This window comes from Chironomus tepperi, unplaced genomic scaffold (genome assembly GCF_022539635.2).
Source record: "Chironomus tepperi strain 1889 unplaced genomic scaffold, CSIRO-AGI_Ctep_v1 contig_1, whole genome shotgun sequence".
Classification (NCBI taxonomy): domain Eukaryota; kingdom Metazoa; phylum Arthropoda; class Insecta; order Diptera; family Chironomidae; genus Chironomus; species Chironomus tepperi.
Window position 1 is genome coordinate 70,955 of NW_027226123.1, and position 21,017 is coordinate 91,971.

At 32.0% G+C, this 21,017-nt stretch overlaps 2 non-coding genes across 2 annotated transcripts; one reads left to right on the forward strand and one right to left on the reverse strand.

Annotated features, from left to right (window-relative positions):
* Positions 1-775: 775 nt before the first annotated feature.
* TRNAA-AGC (transfer RNA alanine (anticodon AGC)) lies at positions 776-848 on the reverse strand. The gene has a single exon. It is a non-coding gene; the product is annotated as a tRNA-Ala (tRNA).
* A 2,938-nt stretch (positions 849-3,786) lies between these two features.
* TRNAA-AGC (transfer RNA alanine (anticodon AGC)) lies at positions 3,787-3,859 on the forward strand. Its single transcript has one exon. It is a non-coding gene; the product is annotated as a tRNA-Ala (tRNA).
* The last annotated feature ends 17,158 nt before the right edge of the window (positions 3,860-21,017 follow it).

Below are 21,017 nucleotides of genomic sequence, written 5' to 3' on the forward strand. Positions count from 1 at the left end.
TTATGATGATGAATAATCTTAACTGATATAGTTGAAGTTGATTGAGAAGTTCTCAAAGAACAGAGCTGGGTTTACAAGTTCTCTCCGCGTGGCAATGGGCCCATGTGCGCCCAAGCCAAGGAACAATTACAACAATGTGCTTAATTTTGTGTCCATAATCATTAGCATTCTTTTTGTCTGTTCGGGTTAATCGGCATGTGCTAGTCGAGTCAGATGCTCCACAATAATATGTATTAAATCACAACAACATTAATGGAATTTAATTTGGTCAGGAAATAATCATCTAACTTACTTAATTGTTATGATAAAATCCAGATGAACAATGATTGCACTTAAGCATGATTTATTGATAAAATAAGATGAAGGTTGAATTATAATATTACTTAAAATAGACAGTTTATCATTAATGATCAGCTTCCTGATTTAATTGATTTTCTCATTTGTAGTCATTAATGAAGGTTTAAACTGTTTAAGTTAAGGTAAATAAGCTTAATGCATTTTTACATTTAAAGCAACGTTCATACATTCATGAGGGTATTGCCTATTTTTGTTGCTTTAAATTTACTGTAATGCATTTACTATATTGTCGAGTTGATAGCTCGACGTGAGGATACTCTGACGGTTACATAATGGTGGATTTTGGCTAATTTTGAGCTGTAAGTTCAGCTGCCTTGCTTTAATACAAAACGCCTAGTACAATAACGTAACATCTTCGTGTAAAAAATTGCAAAAAAATTGTAATTTTCAAAAAAAAAGATGATACAAGAGTTCAAATTGGATCTGCCGGGTATCGATCCCGGTACCTCTCACATGCTAAGCGAGCGCTCTACCATCTGAGCTACAAACCCAAATACTTTTATATATTCATACCTGAACTAGTTATGTATTTAAAGCTCATATTAAAACTTAATTCGCATAATCTCCGAATTCAGACAGATCTTGGGGTCAATGTGATTAGAAGTGATTTTGATAATGAGTTGTTTTTGAATAAATTTGATAAGAAAAATAAGGTAGAGAAGATTTTTGATTTATTATAGGTGGCAAAGACGGTATGGCATATGTTATGGTTCAGAGCTTCTCAATCTATAGTCTGTGGCACAATATTGTGTCGTTAACACTTTTCGATTTGCAGTGGAATGTATGGCGATTCACCACATTTATATTGGATATGTCATTGATGTGAGTCGAAGTGGCTTGGTGGCGAAATAGTTTCGTGCTTCCGTACCTAATTATTGTGATACTGAACAAGCGTTCATGGGTTCGAGAGTAGGGTTTCTGATGCCGTTAACGAAAACGGAAAACGGACCGTTTTTTCGAAAAAATAAAAACGGAAAACGGCCGTTTTTTGGTAGCCGTTTTTCCGTTATTTAAAATGACTTTTTCTATGAATTTTTGGAAAATTTTCAAAAATTTTAATAATTTTTCGACTCAAAAAAAATTTTAAATAAAAATTTAAACTAAAAAAGTTAATATTCGTCAATTTTTTTGGTCTGCAGTTTACTTTTAGAAGTAAATTTTAGGTGTACATATACTGGCAAATCAAAAAGGACTTCAATTTGAATGCAACGTATTGTTTCCCTTCCATTAAAAAAACGGACCCGTTAACGGCCGTTTTTCAGATAAAAACGGAAACAGCCGTTTTTTAAAAATGCCGTTTTTCAGAAACCCTATTCGAGACTCAACAGTAGGAATTTTTCGAATGCTATTTTTCAAATTTTGAGGGCTCACAGATTTCCTTTACAAGCTACAGACAGTAATGTCATCAAATGAGTGGTTCTGATCCCGCTTTGAACTGGTAGGTCTACCTGACTGCAGAAGTCTCGATACACTCACTGTCATACATTATTGATTCAAAGTACATTATTGCATCATCTCGCAACCTCTATCGCTGGCAACCGCTTGTCAATTACCGATGCAAAGTATCAGCTGCAATAGAATTATAAGCCGTAATTTGCTCTAGCGCAGCTCTGGTCTCAATGAACTAGAGTTTATTTACATAATTTACTGTGTTGTGCTCGATAAATTTTGATTCAAAGTTGGAATGGACCCCCCCTCATGAACACCTAACTGTTATCATTTTGTGCAGTCTATAAGACAAGAAAAGGCGTACTGAACATGCTTACATCTAAATTAGCTATTTTAAATCATATATTATTTGATCATGTTCAGTAGATATTTATTTAGCATCGCTATTCTTCAAGTAGTCATAAATATGTATTTAACAATCTTTATACAGTCAAGAAGTACAAAAAATAAATAAATAAATATATAATTACTTTGTTATCGAAACAGCATAGCATGCAGATTGCACGTGAATATTTCTAATCACTTCCATATTATACTAATTATTGATTAATTCTCGAAATTATTATTTTCCCATTAAACAATTTTTTTTTGTGCTGCCTTCTTTTTATTTTAAAATTTCATTTACGTAAGCAAAACTTTTTTTTTTTTATTCGCTTCGTTTTAATTGCCACAACACTTAATTCTCTCGATTTTTTTTTGTGCTGTATTCTTTTGTATTTCTTAATAATATGAGGAAAAATTTAAAGCTACAGCTAGGGTCAGAATACATATATGAGAATTAATGAATTATAAAATATTATTATTATTATTATAGGAGAAATGAAATTTTATTTGGAAGCGATCTTGAAAAATTACATTCGATACTAAATTACGTCAGATGTTAGCTTACTTGCCGCTTACTCATTTAAAAGGGAAATAATTTATTGACCGAATTGAATTTCATATAAATTTATTGAATTTTTTCTCTTGTTCTTGACTCTTTTTTTTATTTTTTTATTTTTGTAAAAGGAAATTTTAATTAAAAATTAATTGAAGCGAAAAAAATATTTTTATTAGATGTAAAACTAATCAATTATTAATTAAGGAAGAGGTTTTTTTTGTTTGTTGATTTCGTGCTAAAAATATGAGATAGGAAATTGTTTTTGATTTTCATTGCAATAAATATTTAATAAATTTAAATTTGTGGAATTTTATTGTCAATTTTTGAGCTTTTTTGTAGTTTGAAGTCGACTCGGATTTTGTTTGGAAAAATTGACTCGACTAGACCTCGGCTAAACCTAGACTAGACTTCGACTAGACATCGACTAGACCTCGACTAGACCTCGACTAGACCTCGACTAGACCTCGACTAGACCTCGACTAGACCTCGACTAGACCTCGACTAGACCTCGACTAGACCTCGACTAGACCTCGAATAAACTCGACTAGACCACGACTAGACCTCGACTAGACCTCGACTAGATTTCGACTAGACCTCCACTAGACCTCGACTAGACTTAGACTAGACCTCGACTAGACCTAGACTAGAACTAGACTAGACCTCGACTAGACTCCGACTAGACCTCGACTAGACCTCGACTAGACATCGATTAGACTCGACTCCATACTAATTCCAAATCGACTTCGAGCTCTGATTAAAAACATGCATATTAATTTGAATCAACTTTAGTTCACTAATCCATTTTAGTCGACTTCTAGCAATGGAACTTGAAGACAAAGTTAAAAATCCTTAAATGCAAAAATACCGCTTCTAGGTACTATAATGGTATGTATGTTGGCACCATGAGTCCATGCTCTTAGCCTGTTAGAGGATCAGTAAAATCAAATTGAAACCATACATTTTATTCCACAAACCAAATCTCAGTCAACGTATGAGAGCAGTTCAAAGAGAGAGAAAAAACACTAAGCGTTATCACCTTTACAACTTTCAACTCTAATTTATTTATGTGTCAAATCAAAACCGAAAATATGAAAGTATTTGGGTTTGTAGCTCAGATGGTAGAGCGCTCGCTTAGCATGTGAGAGGTACCGGGATCGATACCCGGCAGATCCAATTTTAAGATCTTCATATCTTTTTTTTGGAGATTTTTACAATTTTTGCTAAGAATTTTTGTATTTTATTTATTTTGCAGACAATTCAGATCAATTTTGGCTTGAGACCTCTCTTACATGGCATCTTAAGTTCACTCTTTTGCTAGCTTTCCCTTGTCAATTTTCAATACCAAGTGCAATACTTTGATTAATTCAAATAATAATGATAATAATGCTTTATAATGTTCCAACTACACGTGTCTCAATTAAAAAATGATTTGCTTATCTAGACATATTACAATCATGATAGCTGGCACCAAAGTTGGCAAACTCTACTGCTGGAGTTCAAAGGCGACTTTTTGGACTTTTGGATTCCGGAATTCAGAATCCAAAGTAAAGTGGTTTGACATATTATTCGGAGTTCAATTGAGTCTTCATGGTCTTCAGTGGAGGGCAATCGCTTGTCAATTACCAATTCCAAGTGTGATACTATCTCTATTGACAGCTTCTTTCCTTGAGTTCTTTGGCTAACCGTGTGATCTCTTCCTATACACACCTCATTCATAAATGATCCCTTAGTTCCCATCAAAATCTGTTCACAACTTAATATTAACATTTCAAAAACAACAAAAAGGCCCCAATATAAATAAAAGACACCGCTCAACAACTGCTGAAAAGTCGACAATAAAAAGTCTAATAATCAAAATATCAAATAAAATAAATCGACAAAATTAAGCAATCACAATCAACAAAAAAACGACCTAAAATGAATAATAAAATATAAAAAAAAATCAAATCCATGATCTCATACCTTAAGTCGAAGGCAAAATTAATGCTCTAACTTAACTCATAAAATAATATTTCTCAAATATACAGGCACAGGCACAGGCTCGCTTTATCAATTTTTTATTATTAATACTTCAAGCGCGTCTATATCCCTAACAGGCAATGAGCTTCAGATGCGATATTTGTGATGATGAAACTGATCATGATGTCATCATATCCATACAAGATGACGGACGGTACCGACGCGATCGCGCTTTTGTGATTATGATCACTGCTTCATTATTGCCTGATTCAATAACATGCAAGTGCAAACTGCATGCAATTTTTTCACTTTTGTGGTCACTGATCTAATCAGACGCAATCATGAACATGATCCAATCCTGAGCGTGATCAGTGATCATGAACTTCGGGTTAGTGATCATGAAAAAACAAAAAAATTAATTAAGTTAACCAATTTTTTTTTGGTGTTAGTTGAATTTTTTTAAGTATGTGTGTTAGTAGAAATTATTAATTTTTTTTTCTGAAAATTTTAAACTTATTTTTTTTTCGGTCACCCATCTTATTGCTGCGTTCTTAACTTGAGATCTCACTTTGAAGCCACCATCTAATAAAAATACAAAAGACATATTTAAATTATTATATTTTTTGATGATCAAATTTCAAGAAGTAATGATTCTTTATTACTTCGGATATCATTCGGGTTTTATCTCAACACTCACACCTCATTCTTAAATGATCCCTTAGTTCCAATCAAAATCTGTTCACAACTTAATATTAACATTTCATTTTAAAAATTTGACAACAAAAAGGCCCAGAGTAAAATCGATATCAAAAATAAAAGACACCGCTCAACAACTGCTGAAAAGTCGACAATAAACCTTAGTCTAATAATCAAAATATCAAATAAAATAAATCGACAAAATTAAGCAATCACAATCAACAAAAAAACGACCAGAGAATAAATATGAATAATAAAATCAAAGTCAAAAAAAAAAATCAAATCCATGATCTCATACCTTAAGTCGAAGGCAAAATTAATGCTCTAACTTAACTCATAAAATAATATTTCTCAAATATACAGGCACAGGCACAGGCGAGATGTTTAATCGCTTTGCGATCAATTTTTTATTATTAATACATTTTTCAAGCGCGTCTATATGCTTCTGTTATTATTCATATATATATAATTTTTATAAAAAAATCTTCTTCTTCGTTCCTCCACATCTCAGCGCGAACAGAATGAACAGAAGAGATACACACAAGACTGAAATGAATCGGCTTCCAATATCTATAATTTTTTCTTTCTTTCCTGGCTTCTTTTACTGATTTTTTTATTTTATTTCATTTCAGTTTGCCGTTTGTGCCTTCTTTATTATTTTTGATATTTTTAATAATAAATATAAATTATGGGAACAGACGATTCATAATACAAGAAAAAATATAAAGGAATGAAATAAAAATAAGAGATTGTAAATATATATGAAAATGCGTGAAATATAAAAATGAGAGAATTATATTCAACAACTGTTTCTTTTCTTCCTTCTTTTCAAAATTGGTAAAAAAAGATTTTTTCGAATTTTTATCCACGGAAAATACGCTGGGAATGATTTGGGTGAGTATGAAGCGCATTTAGATTTATAATGAATAAAATGATTGCCAGTAAAAAGGCTTTTTTGATTAATTTGCTGGTTGTATAGGGAGCCTAATCAGTGTTCGGAATCCACTCGAATTTTGTATTGAAAAGTCCACTCAAGTCGACTCGGCTTTATATAAATTTCAAATCAACATCGAACTCTGGTTTAGACTGCAGGCCTGCGCATCTGGATGATCCAATGATCTCCCATAGGTGACACTTAAAAACTAGATGTTTTGTTAGGCAATAATTTCTTGACTAGTTTTTACAGCTTCTTTATAAACTTGGAAAAACACTGGGTACCCAAATAGTAACTTTAGAACAAACTTAGGAATGCTACACCTCAGCTTTTTGGCAATTTTACAATGCTGTTCAGATTTCAGTTACAATAGGATGAGACAGGGTCAAACTAAGCATATGCTTCTGAACCCTACTAATTTTAATGCTTTAGATGCTTAAAACTAACTGTTTCGCTAGGCCATAATTTCTCGACCGACAATTTCTGTGTGTTTGCTTCAATAGTTATTTTCAACAGCTTCAAAACTTTGGAAGCAAATGGATATTCTTAGTGCTTTAATGTCTATTCGCATTGGCAACTTACTTAGTCTACCTTCCGTTGATGGCTCCTTCCGCGGAAGTTTTGTAAAAAAATGTCCAATTTTCTAATGATTTTTTGAGTATTAACTAGGAATTACCATATGATAATATTGCATTTGTAATAGGAAATTTGCATACGGCAGTCAACGGTAGAGTTTGTTTTAAGCGACATCTATAGGAGGTCATGGATCACAAGTGTTTCGTACGGCCAGCGAATTAAGTAGCTACTAGTAATTACTGCAAAGGCACAATATAGTTTATTCAAATATCACGGCAATTTGCAGTAATTTTACCAAAAAACATCACAATTTTTCTACGGACTACAGTATTTTATTACAAATTATCATTTTTTCATAAGTTAGGACTCCCGTCCCAGACCTTTTTTGTAGATTTTGAATTCTTTTTTTAATTTTAAAACTACACAAGTCAGTATTTCTCATTAAAATCGTCGTCATAACAAGTAAACGACCCCAAAGTGCGATCATATTTCCAAACATCTTCCAAAAAAAGAAACATCATCAGACACATTAAAAATTGAAAGCGAACAAGAAGAACAAATGAGAGAAATATATAAAAATATATTAAATAATCTTACTTGCTTCTTGATTCTTTTTTTGGTATTAATTTAACTTCAACATAATAATGTAAATATGTAGATTTTCAGATTCTCTTAACTCTCAACATCTAACTACTGATGTCTGATGCTCACTACTGTTCTGTTCCCCTTTCATCTCCATACTCGCGCACATGTGTATGATGAATATGAAAAATTGTAAATAAAATATCTTTTCCGTCTTACGTTGAGGTTCTTTCTTAAATCAATTTCAACTGATGCGTTGAGAAATTTTTTTTATTTTTTTCTGTTCTTTTTGATCTTACTATCCAAAAAAGAAAATATCATTCATCAATCGACATCAGCTTTCCATCCATCAGATAACCCTGAATATATATATTTATTTGTATTCTTTAGATATTTTTTTTCAACTTGACTTTATCGCTTTTAAATCAAAGCCCGTTGATCTTTCGATGAAAATTCTTTTTCTTTTCAACTCACGATTTTGTGAGTGTTGCGTGAGGGAAATGAATAAATGGAAATAAATAAATTTTATTAGGAAATATGAAAAATTTATTTTTTTACTTTTTGGAAATGGAAAATTTTGTTAGAAAAATAATATTTATAATATTTATGACATGTTATATATTATGGATATTAGTGCTTCTTTGAAGCAGATATGATTTTTGTTGGATTTGTGATCTTGAATTCTTAAAATAAGAAAAATGTGGATTCGGAAGATTTTAATGAGTATATGTTAGGGGAATTTAATATTTTGTGTGGTGATGCATTTATGTTTTGGAAGAAGGAACTATTTTAGGATCAAAATTTAGAGATTTATACGAAAATAACAGTACATATCAACTCATCTTCGTTCATCTTTAACCCTTGATTTTATTCAAATTTATTGAAAATTGCCTAATTATGATGTCCAACATTTAAAAGATTAGTCACGGATCTAGATTTTGTATGAGATTTTGTATGGAAAATACAACTTGACTCCATGTAAAATTTGAATCGGATTTATGTTTAACTTGTAAGACATGTTTTTATAACATTTTTAGTGATAGCATAGAAGAGTGCGACGTCAAAACATAGAATTTTTAAAAAGTCACTAGTCATTTCTAGCTTATATGCTTTCCTTAGGGACATATCAAATCTTCCCATAGATTTTAATGAACGATTTTTAAAATCTAGAGATTGTCATAGAAATTGTAGACCTGGGAATCTAATACACAAGGAATATAGTCTTAGATTCTTTATCCAAACCACATAATATTCTATAGTGAACATGCTGTAAATTCAGGTATAAATAATTAGTTGGTTTACTTGATCTTCGAGATGGCCAAAAGCCGTTAGAGCTAGGAGGTAAATAGAGCAAAATTTTGAATTTCGCGGAAGACCTTTGTGGTATACCTCGACTAAAATCGCACAACGTCATGTAGCATGGCATTTCAAAAAATATTGGCAGCATATTAGTATCGCTAGTGTCGTGTGAGAATTTCAATAACTGAAATAGTACGCTTATTACTTTACATCAAACTACTCCTTTTTAGACTCTTTTGGAACTCTAGGAACAAATTTTCAATAAAATAAATATTCTTACATAATCTCAAATTTCCCATTCCCTCTTAAAATGTAACTCAATAAATGAAACAGTTAAAATCTAAATTCACATCCTTCTAACCTTCACGATTGCATATATAGTCCAAATTTATCAAGAAAAGTAAATTTACCGCACAAATCTATATTTGAAATACGAAACAATCGCCGACATGTCAATACTATGCAAAACTTCATCGACTTTATTTCAAATGCTATTTACAAATTGACATTTGGAATGTTGGCCAGACGGACTATTGATTAAATAATTTGAAATATTAATTAGTTTTTTGAAATGGTTAATTATAAATCCAGGATGTAAAAAAAGAATTAATCAACAATTAAATAAAGTTAAATCATGTTGCGCTACACTTGCATGTATATCCAGTAATACAATCTGATTTAGATCTTCAAAGTAAACAAAAACACACCAGAAGCAGGCAACAACAACAACAATAATCAACAAAATTGAGAATTCATTGAGAAGATTTTCTTTCAAGATTTTGAATGAGAGACAGAAAGTGAAAGAAGGAAGTCGGGAGAGTAAGCACAAGACGAGAGAGGAATATCAAGCACATGTTCATCTTTTCATGCCTAATGATGAGTAGCGAATTAATCTTTTCCGTATTATTTTGTAAAGTAAATAAAAATAATCATCATGAAAAAATATCCTCAACATGATTCGTCCATAAATTTTTATATATTCGAAAGTATTCACGATTAAAACCCTTGAGCAATTAAAAATTAAATATTTTTTTTTTTTTGGATTTCAGACAGACGAAGAATTGTAAAGTAATTGTAAGAAAGTAAGAAGAATAATAAAAAGTTGAATAAGAAGAAGTGAGAGAAGTCAAGAAATACATTTAATCTTCTTTGATTCTTGTTCATGATAGCTTCTTACTCGATTGTGTAAATTAAGAATAAGGAGAATGAGGTGAAATAAATTTGTAAATTTGTATGTGGAGAAATTTTGTGGTTTTTATTGGAATTTTAAAATTAGATGATTTCTGTCTGAGTTTTTGTGTTTTTAAATCTTTTAACAATGTTTTTATATTTTCTTAAAGTTTTCCAATTTCAGAAATTCAGTTACTTAAGATTTAAAATTGAAAATGAGGTACTTAAATTCGTAAAACTTAAAATTTTTTAAACTAGAAACATTGAAACATTTTTAAATAAGATGAAAATTTTGTTTCCTAAAATTCAAATATTTCAATTGTTCTAAAATTTTCTAATTTCTTAATTTCTTTTTCTAAATTTTGCAACTTTTTTAATATTTATCATATCAAATTTTAGAAATTTTTATTTTTTGGATTCTTAATATTTCAAATTTCTAAATTTCTAAGTTCAAAATTTTTCAAATTCTTGATTTTAAAATTCAAATTCTTGATTTTTCAAATTTCTTAAATTTTCAAATTCTTACATTTTCAAAGTTTCTTAAATTTTCAAATCTATTTTAAAATTCTTAATTTTTCAAATTCATTTTTCAAATTTTAAAAATTTTCAAAATCTTAATTTTTTTTTAATTTTTCAATTTCTCAAGTTCTTCTATTTTTTTAAGATTTTAATAAATTTTAAGTAAAACTTTTAATTTTTCAATTTTTGAATTTTATAAATTTTAACAATTTTTAAAAAATTGAGTTCATTTACTTTTGTATATTATTTTCGGTAATGCCTAGTCAAAGGCAACAGCTACCATGACACAGTTAAAAAGCTGTCTCAATGCACTTTTTCAACTACCTTGATGTCTACCAAATTTAGTAAGTTTTAAGCAAATCAATAAAAGAACACATCAAGAATTATAAAAAATTCAATTCAACTCATTAAAAAAATACTACACACCAGACAATCACATCACAAAACTATTCTAAATTCTCAAAAGATTAAAACAATCCTAATCAGTCCAATTTTCTCTCAAACACCCCCCTAACGTCCATCCCATCATCAACAACTAAAAAAGGGATCAAAATTAAATGATTGAAAAATAGGAAAATTTTCGTACGATTCAAAATAAATACAGCCGAGTCAGTCAGTATAGAAAGAATCATCAAAAGAATGAATTTATTATGAATTATGACATATGACTTTGTCCCCATTTTGACCAATCCCCATGCTCACTGGAAAGAGGGTTATTTTGCAAAAATGTTGAAGAATGAGGCGACAATGGATGGATTTTTCATTCGTCATTCATGTTTACATGCTGCTACTGATGTTACTACAGATGGAGAGGACATAAGGCATCAACATGGTATGAGAGTGAAAAATATAAAAAAAATATTAAATTTATCGTAAATTGGAATGAGTTTTTGTTGTTGTTGTTGGAAGTGCACACAGCAACTAACATACATATAAATACTGGAGAATTTTACAATATTTCATCAGTCATTCATTTATATTATTATTTGTTTATATATGAAAATTTTCTGCACACTCGTATCATGCACAAATTTAATCCTCTTTTATTCCTCGACATCTCGCCCAAAGGTTTTTCCATCATCATCATCATGATTGTTGATTGCACCCCGAGAATTGGCATTGGGATGCTTTTGTTTGTGTGTATGTGTGCTACTTCCATATGGTGTATTTGTGTGTAGAAAATTGAAGATTTTTTTTTGTGTGTGCTGCTTTTTTACTGTCAACCTTTTTAGTCTTAATTAATGGGTATAGAGCGAATTTTTTTTCAGGTGTTAATTTGATAAAAGTTAGTTTTAATAGTTTGGGAAATTAATTTTGACTCTTTTGTTCTGTATGTTTAGGCTTTTCAGGAATGGTACCGAAATGCTCGAACAGACAAGGGAGATACTCATGATAATGCTCATAAAATTCTCTAATATACAAGCATGTGCTCAGTGAGCGTCTTACGGTACCAATGAGCATGCTTACTAGGTACTGTAATATTGACAATACTCAATTATTTTAATTGAATATACTCATTTACATGCTCGTTTAGACGAATATGCTCATTGACTCTTAGGGATACATGCAGCAGCAGTGCAAAGTACCAATAAATGCTTTCTCGAATTCTCGGTTCCGATAAATTTTCCCGAAAATAACTGTAATTTACTACTATAGGGAAGTTTTTTGAAAATCCCGGGATATCATGATCCCGGTAGCGAGAAAGCATACCGATAATACTAAAATTTCCAAATAGAGACTAAAAACCCCACTTTGTGGGATCAGATGTGAAATGACAAACGCTTGACGTAGGAACAGATTGCTTGTCATTAGAAATTAAATGCATTAGGTGAATATTGTCAAGCAATTAATAGATTGTAACCTTGTTAATACCGCTGACATTTTTAACTAATCGATCATACTTTTAATTCGTGAATTATGAATAATTTTGATGAGGTTCCGAGTAACTGTTTAACTGACGCTATGACTCTGTGTTTCTGACAAATCAACTGTAATTGTATCATTTATTTGTGCATTTTAAGTATTATTGATGAATTCTTCAGCAACTAAGACGTTGAATGTGACGAAATCAGTGACTAATACTGTTGCTATGTTACTCGACTTGAGTCTACTAAATCGGGAAGGAATGCATGAAGTCAGAGGAGTCCTGACTCCAGTAAAGACAGAATTTTGAAATTTATCTGACATATGCAGTAACAAATATTATCAAATCAAACAAACCCTTTTAAAGGACGATTTCCTAAAGTCTCGTCAATCTGGTGTTACTTTATAATCATATAAACCATATAATATTTGGTGCAGCATAGTATTTGATACTGAAGAAACTAGGTTTATGTCAGAAATTCTAGTAAAGTTTGATTCTTTTGGTTGAATTTTTCCCATGAAACCGTTTGATTTCCAAAAAAGTTGAATTTTTATGACCACCCCATAATGCTATCTGTCCCATCAGATTCAATTAATGCCTTTATCTGCCTCTATCAACAAACTATTTACAACCCAGAACGACAAACCGATTCACATATTCCATTCAAAAACCTGCACAATAAAAGCAATGTTTTTTTCCTGATCCCCATTTAGATTGAACACTGAGTAACGCATCTTCTATTATTAATTAAATAATGTCTCGTGCATATCTCCATCCATTCAATTTTATTATTTTCTACAACAAAAATATTTTCTAACGTATTTTTATGTATGTACATATGTATGTACATCTCCCCTAATGCTCCTCTCTCTCTCTCACTCTATGCGTATTTGCGCTTTTCCTTTTTCTATTATGTTGAAAAATATAAAATAATAATAAATTTATGATCGGACTTTAAATACACATTTTATATGATGACTATTGCTATATTGAGAGCAGTAAGCAAAAGTACATTCTTCTCTCAATTCATACTCAAATGTATGTGCTGATATCACAAACATGAAAAATGGATATTTTTTTTACTGATATTCTCTTTTTCTGTATATTGTGCCTCCCAGAAGCACATTTTTGTATGTGATATCTCTCAAAAATGTATACTTGTACGTCTATATATACAATACTGTATCTCTGGACATAGATGCGAAACATTTTTGGCGAAATGAAGTAGAAATTGGTTAAGAGTAAAAAAATATATTAGACTATCGACTGGAAGTCGTTGACTGCCGTGCTGATTTGTGGGCTTTGTCGATGTAAATTGATACAGTTGAAAATTGAGCGATGCTCAAAATTCGACAAGAAGAAGTCGAGCTAAACTCAAAGTTGAGAATTCAGAAGTCGAGCTAAGAACGAACTCAAAGTCGAGCTGAATTCAGAATCGAGAACTGAAGCTGAGAAGTCGAGCAGAAGTTGAACTGAAGAAGTCGAGCTGAACTCAAAAGTCGAGATGAATTCAGAAGTCGAGCTGAACTCAGAAATCGAGCTGATCTCAGAAGCCGACTGAAAGAAGTCGAGCTGAACTCAATAGTCGAGCTGAACTCAGAAGTCGAGCTGAACTCAGAAGTCGAGCTGAACTCAGAAGTCGAGCTGATCTCAGAAGTCGAGCTGAACTCAAAAGTCGAGCTGAACTCAGAAGTCGAGCTGAACTCAAAAGTCGAGCTGAACTCAGAGCTGAATTCAGAACTCGAGCTGAACTCAAAAGTTGAGCTGAATTCAGAAATCGAGCTGAACTTAGAAGTCGAACTGAACTCAGAAATCGAGCTGAACTCAGAAGTCGAGCTGAACTCAAAAGTCGAGCTGAACTCAAAAGTCGAGCTGAACTCAGAAGTCGAGCTGAACTCAGAAGTCGAGCTGAACTCAGAGTTTAAGATGAACTCAAAAGTCGAGCTGAACTCAGAAATCGAGCTGAACTCAGAAGTCGAGCTGAACTCAGAAGTCGAGCTGAACTCAGAAGTCGAGCTTAACTCAAGTCGATCTAAACTAAGCAGTCGAGCTGAACTGAGAAATTGTCTTGAATAAAATCCCATAAAACATCCTTCCGCATGGAAGATGCGCAAACTTCCCTCAATCATCTCCACACATAAAAAAACCTAGAGAGCGAGTAAACGTGCAGGGAGGAAATGAGTGAAAGCAAAGTGCTTCTTCTGTAGAAATAAAAAAAAAAGTCCAACAAAAACATCATCAACAATAACACATAGAATAGGACAAGAGAAAAAAAAGAGTTTTCCTCGTACGTATGTTCGTTTGAAATTTTTGGAGGTACTTGCATCTCATCTGTACTATAGCCTGTATATTTTATTGTCTTTCATACAATATTCTATTATAATAGTTGCACATTGCTCGGGCTAACTAAATAGATAGATAGATTTTTGTCTATAAATATATATACGAATGCTTGATGCCTACCTTCAATACCATATAAAATATACATAAGTATAGATATTTTTCTACAACTCATATCTATTCAATTTTTAGGCTAAAAATTTTTGTTTGACGATTGTGTATATATGGCTATATTGAAAATAGAAAATTGAATCAATAGATGAGGCAGTGAGTGCATGGATGGGTGAATGCAATTTTTACTTCTCCACTATCTTCATAGATATATCGGAGGTAGACTTTTTTTTATACTCCTCTGGTATACCTTTTCATATGGTCATCATCATCAGCATCATCATTTGTAAGATAGATATGTGAACGAATAAAATACGTAGAAATAAAAAATGTATTGAATTGAAGGGATGCGAGTAGGGTTGTTGGATGTATTAGGTGCATTTAAGACTATGACTTTTAATGATGGAGATTTGTGGATATTATTGGATCATTTTGTTGAATTAAGAGCTGTTAATGAATAAATAAAGAATTCTTTGCTGGATGACATTGCTGAATTCAGTGCTGAAGTCGATTCCTGAGTTCAGTGCTGAATTTCATTACTGAACTGAGGGCTGAGTGACATTGCTAAACTAAGTATTGGGTGGAATTGCTGAGTTCAGTGTTAGTGGCCTTGATGAGTTTAGTGCTGAGTACCATTGCTGAGTTCGGTGCTGAACGGAATTAACGAATTCAGTGCTGAGTGGCATTGCTGGATTCAGTGCTGATTGACATCGCTGAATTCAGTGCTGAGTGACATTGTTGAATTCAGTTTTGAGTGACATTGTTGAATTTAGTGCTGAGTGGTATTGCTGAATTCAGTGCTGAGTGACAATGCTGAATTCAGTGTTAAGCGATATTCTGAATTCAGTGCTGAGTGGCATTGAGCTCAGTGATTTTAAGTGCTGAGTGGCATTGCTGAATTCAGTGCTGAATGGCATTGCTGAATTCAGTGCTGAGTGACATTGCTGAATTCAGTGCTGAGTGGCATTGCTGAATTCAGTGCTGAGTGTCATTGCTGAATTCAGTGCTAAGTGACATTGCTGAATTCAGTGCTTAGCTACATTGCTGAATTCAGTGCTGAGTTGCTTTACTGAATTCAGTGATGAATGACATTGCTGAATTCAGTGCTGAGTGGTATTGCTGAATTCAATGCTGAGTGACATTCTTGAATTCAGTGCTGAGTGTCATTGCTGAATTCAGTATTGAGTGGAATTGTGGAAATAACTGCTGAGTGACATTGAAGTGAACGTTAGTCAGCAGTGAGTTCAGCACTAAGTAAATACATATGTCGAACAAAATGACTTTTCAATCCATCCAATCCTCAAAGATTCTTTGTTGAAATTTCATCGAAAATATTTCTCGCATCGACAGTATCTCTCTTTACTTCATGTGTAAATCCTTTTCGCAATTTTCGCTTGGAAAATTTTTCGCCGAGAAAGTGGAACGATGAATTTTCGTGAGGACGGAGGGAGGAGGTAGGAATGAGTTGAAAATGAAAAGTTTTTCGGAGCCTTTTTGCGATAGGAAGTTTCAAACCATTAATATGCACAAATGTATTGATAAATGGCCGAAAACATAAAATGATAAATACAATGCAATTCCTTTTTTTTTTTATTTCAATTCCTCCCTTCAACTTTTCTATGAGAAAATTGCAGTCTGCAAAATTGTTTTTTTGCATTTCATTAGATGGAAGTGCATTTCTATAGAGAATATGTGGTTTTAACGCGAAAAATGTATCAATAAATGGTGCAAATACATGTGCTCTACACAAATGCAACTCCACATACGGACACACACATTTTTGCATTTACAATTTTTCTTCATTTAAGCTTATTATAAAATTCTCTTCGTTCCTTTTATTTCCAATTTTTTTTTTTTGTTATTTTGAATTTTAAATTTTTTTTTTATTTCTTTTATTCACCTTGCAATTTTTTTTTGAAAAGTTTTTTTTATTGAACATGATGATTATTTATTTTTTTTAATACAGTCTTGTTGTTGCTGTAGCTTATAAAGTTAATGAAACTTTAGTTTGAACTGAAATAATATTTTTTTTTATTTTGATTATTTCATTTGAAAATGGAAATTATTGAATGAATCATTTTGTCTTTCATTACTTACATTGTTGCAGGTTGCAATTTGGAGGTAATTTTGATGATTGATTTAATTTTGAAGATTTAGGTCTGGTTTGGTAGCTTACAATGTATCATCATCTTTTGCTGTATCCCTTCAATCCCCTAAATGTACATAACCACTACGATTCTGTTCCGATTACAAGATATTCATCTAAATAATTATACATCTATAGACTTATGATTGAATATTAGTGCTTATCTAATGGCAATGCCTCCAGTTCATAAGGCTGGGTCTTTTAACCAAAATAAATTAAATGGTCCTTATCAATAAGATTTTGAATTTTGTTAGACTCTACCGTAATACTTTGTAACAAAATAACGACCCAAAATTTAGACTCTGTAATAAAGTTGCAACAAATCCCCCAATTTCCATGCTTCTTCCCATTCCGCTCAGTTGCATGGCTTAGAGTATACCAAGTACCAAGACACAATTTGAGTTTTGCGAATACACAAACCGAGTTGGTGTGACTAGGAACAGCAAAAAAGCACCCGAATCAGACTAAGCTTTCCCAACGATTCAACCTAGGTCGTGAGGGTCGATTGACCCACAATCTCATCTAGTAATGAGCCAGTCTTGATCGAAACCAAACATGATACACGTTCGTGTAAAATTTTCAAAATTTTCATTTATCACAATTTCATTCAAAATTTCTTAATAATATCCTGTTTATCTTGTCTTGATAAAGCTAATCTGCCCTATAGGGTTAATAAATCATAATCAATCAATAAACCAAACATGGCATATGGTTCATGAAATTTCCAAAAATATTTGGCAGCACACATGTTGCCCACCTTTGCTTTAAGCATTATGTCATTGCTTCTTTTTCGCTGTACCAAAAAATATCTTTCGCAAACAAAATTCGGACTTAAAATTTTACTTTCTTCAAAAATGGCCACCACTAAACTAAAGCATCTCATAACAAAATTCAGTAATTTATTCTAATGTTTCCAGGCAATGATAAGTAAAAGCATATGAAAATTAATTCACGAAGAAAAAACCCAAGATAAATTTTATATCAAAATTAATTCAATTAAATAAAAATTAATTCACTACAGATAATAATTGAGAAAAAATATAAAAAGTATAAAAAATGTTCTTATCAAATTTGATTTACTTTATCTAGATTCTCTATGACAGTTCTTAAAGCAATGAAATGATAAGCTTCAACAATTCATAATCCTGAAAAATTAATGTTTGTTTTGCGTCATAGCTAGGGTGACTAGAATTTATTTTGTTGATAATTTCTAGGGTTCGCCGAGATGCGCAGGCCTGCAGTTTTTTCCATCTCTGTATCTATCTGCATCTAATTTTGGCAAACCCTAATAATTTCACAAATACTTGAGAGGAGTAGAGTTGATCTTCTTGTTCGATCGAAACCCTGAGCGGCACGGTGAAGCAAATTTTATTTTCTGATGTCAAATTATAGCCAACTAAAGTCGACAGCGCACCTCAACGGCTTGTACTTAATACGGTGCGAATAGCAATGCCCTAATTACTGGCTTGTGCTATTTAGGATATTAATAGATTACTTCTTTGACCAAAGTGACAGGACTCCGATGTGAATGATTCACTTTTATTTGGAGTCCGGATTCTAGTAGATGCCCCTTTTTTGGATTCCTTTAGAATCCACAAACTTCGATAAAGAACATGTTATATGGTAACGAAGTTAATAACATTCGAATCAAGGTTCTAGAAATTGATTCCGATGAGCCTAGAACTTTATTTAAATTTTAGTAAATAGAAGAAAATCCTGAAAATTGAACAACTCATAGATTAGTGTACAACTTAAAGATAAGTGTCTGAGCCTTAAATATAATACAAAGAGACGTTACACCAGAGCTCGAATTCGATTTGAATATTTCAATAAATACTTAGAATTAAAGGGCAACAAGGTATAGCAATGTTCAAAATATAATGTGGCCTCATCATTGAGAATGCAACTTTTTAATACGTGTGTGATGTTCAGGACTATTGGATAAGCTCAGTGTTAAGTCACGTGTTCTTATCACTGATTCAAACCTGAAACTTCTAAATAGTCACCCTAACAGAACACACTATTACTTTAGTATCTAAGAAAAGATAAATCTTGGATAAATCTATTAAGATAATTGCAACGTGTGAGGAAAAAAACTGTTATTTTGATTTTTATCAGCTGTAGAATAAAGAATAAAAAGTGGGATGATTTTAGGTCTTTCCCAAGTCTGCATTTTTCATGGCTTAGTAAGTCTTAGACAAAAATACTCTCTATAATCCACAAAGACTTAATTCATTTCCTGCTGCGCTTAAAAAATTCCACAACAATTCACTTTCATTATAAAAATTTGCAACTTCATTTTTTTTATTGCAATAAAATTGTTATTTTTTTGATTTCGAATTACAGCGTATCGATAGCAAAAAACTTTTATTTTTCATTTATTCTCCATCATATCTTTTAACTCACTCTCTATAGATTTTGTTTTGTGTTAATTTATAAATTTTTTTTGCCTTACTTTACCTTGCATGTTGCAATCGCAATAAAATCAAAAAAACAACAATAAACAAAATAAAAAATAATAAAAAAAAAGTTGCAGGAAATTATTATTGTGTGTAGATTTTTTTTTTTACACAACTTTTTCTTCTCCTCCGTAATGCGTATAGTTGTAAATTTTACCAATTAAATATCTCGATTGAATGATACAAGGTAATTAAATATCGTCTCGAGATACAACATTGTATTGTTGATGGAGATCATAGTGATGGGAACTGTTGAGGTGATGTTAAGTTAAAGTTATTGTTGGTTTTAATATTTTTATAAAAACCATTTAAAATATGTAATTTAATAAATAGTTTTATTCATTTATTGCAATGAATTACAACACTTTACAAGCCTAGGTATATTAATTTTTCAACTTACAATATTTTTTAAAAGACATCGACTGGACATTAACCTGCAATTGACTTACTACTGCCCGATCGGCACAAATTGAACTATTGCCACTGAGTCGGTCGTATACTTAAAGCCAAGTGGCTGCCACTTGGCGAAAACAACATTTCAATATGTGCCGATCGGGCTGGAATCATGCCTGACCTGCAGCCTAGGCCTTATTACAAAAGGATCTGACAAATTTCTGCAATTGACTAGTTCTAATGTATTTTTGTCCACTCAGGTATATTGATCGAATTTAAAGCAGACCTAAGTAGTATTCAGGACACATTAGTTAAGCTTGAAATCAACTCAAATTTTGTATGGAGTCGAGTTGACTCAAGTCGATTTTTCTTTACATATTCAGGTCGACTTCGAACTATAGAAAAAAAGAGTCGAATTCATACAAAATACGAGTCGAAATCGAGCTGTGCAGACAAGTGTAGCGTGATTCATAGATAATCCAACAATGTGTATATAACAAAATGGTAATCAAACCAGAGGTAAATGGTACAGATATGCATGACATTACTTCTGCTAATGTTAAGTTTACCATGATTTTTAAAAATCATATTCCAATGTCTAGACATCAAACTGAAGATTTTACAGCACACTTGATTTTCAAAAGGTAAGCAAATTGTCAGATCCACCTACCTACTCAATTCTTTTGATTAGGTAGTCTGATCTTAGTGCTAGAAACCCCAGTAATCGGGAATTATTTTATTCAAATTTGAGAATACTTACTTCCTTGACGATGGCGCATGAGGGCCCATTGCGTATTTAGAGTTCATCGAAAGCGAGAGCAATTTAGAATTCACAAATTTAGAAATAATTTTGAATTTTAAGACTACTTAGGAGTACTTTGGAGCTCCGGAATGGTTTAGACCAAATTATTGCTAATCTAGCGATCATGGGTTCAAGACTGGGCATTTTTTCGAAGACTATGGTGGAAACGCGGCTCACAGCCTCTCTAAATCTCGAGAATCCTCATTTAAAAGGTTCTGATCCCACTATAAACTGTAGGTCAATTTAGTGCCCAAGTCCAGCTTTCAGTTAAACAAATTAGGAGTATCGCCCTAAAGTAGAGCTCTGAATCTTCGACTCGAATTTTGTATCGGAGTCCGAGACCAAAACTAAAGAGGAATTTATCGAAGAGTCGCTAAATCTCAATAACATGTGGCCTTTTTTTCATATTTCAGAAAATGCCAAAAAATAAGAGAGAGATATTAATTCAACTCGAATTAAAACGAATCGACTTGAACCGAAT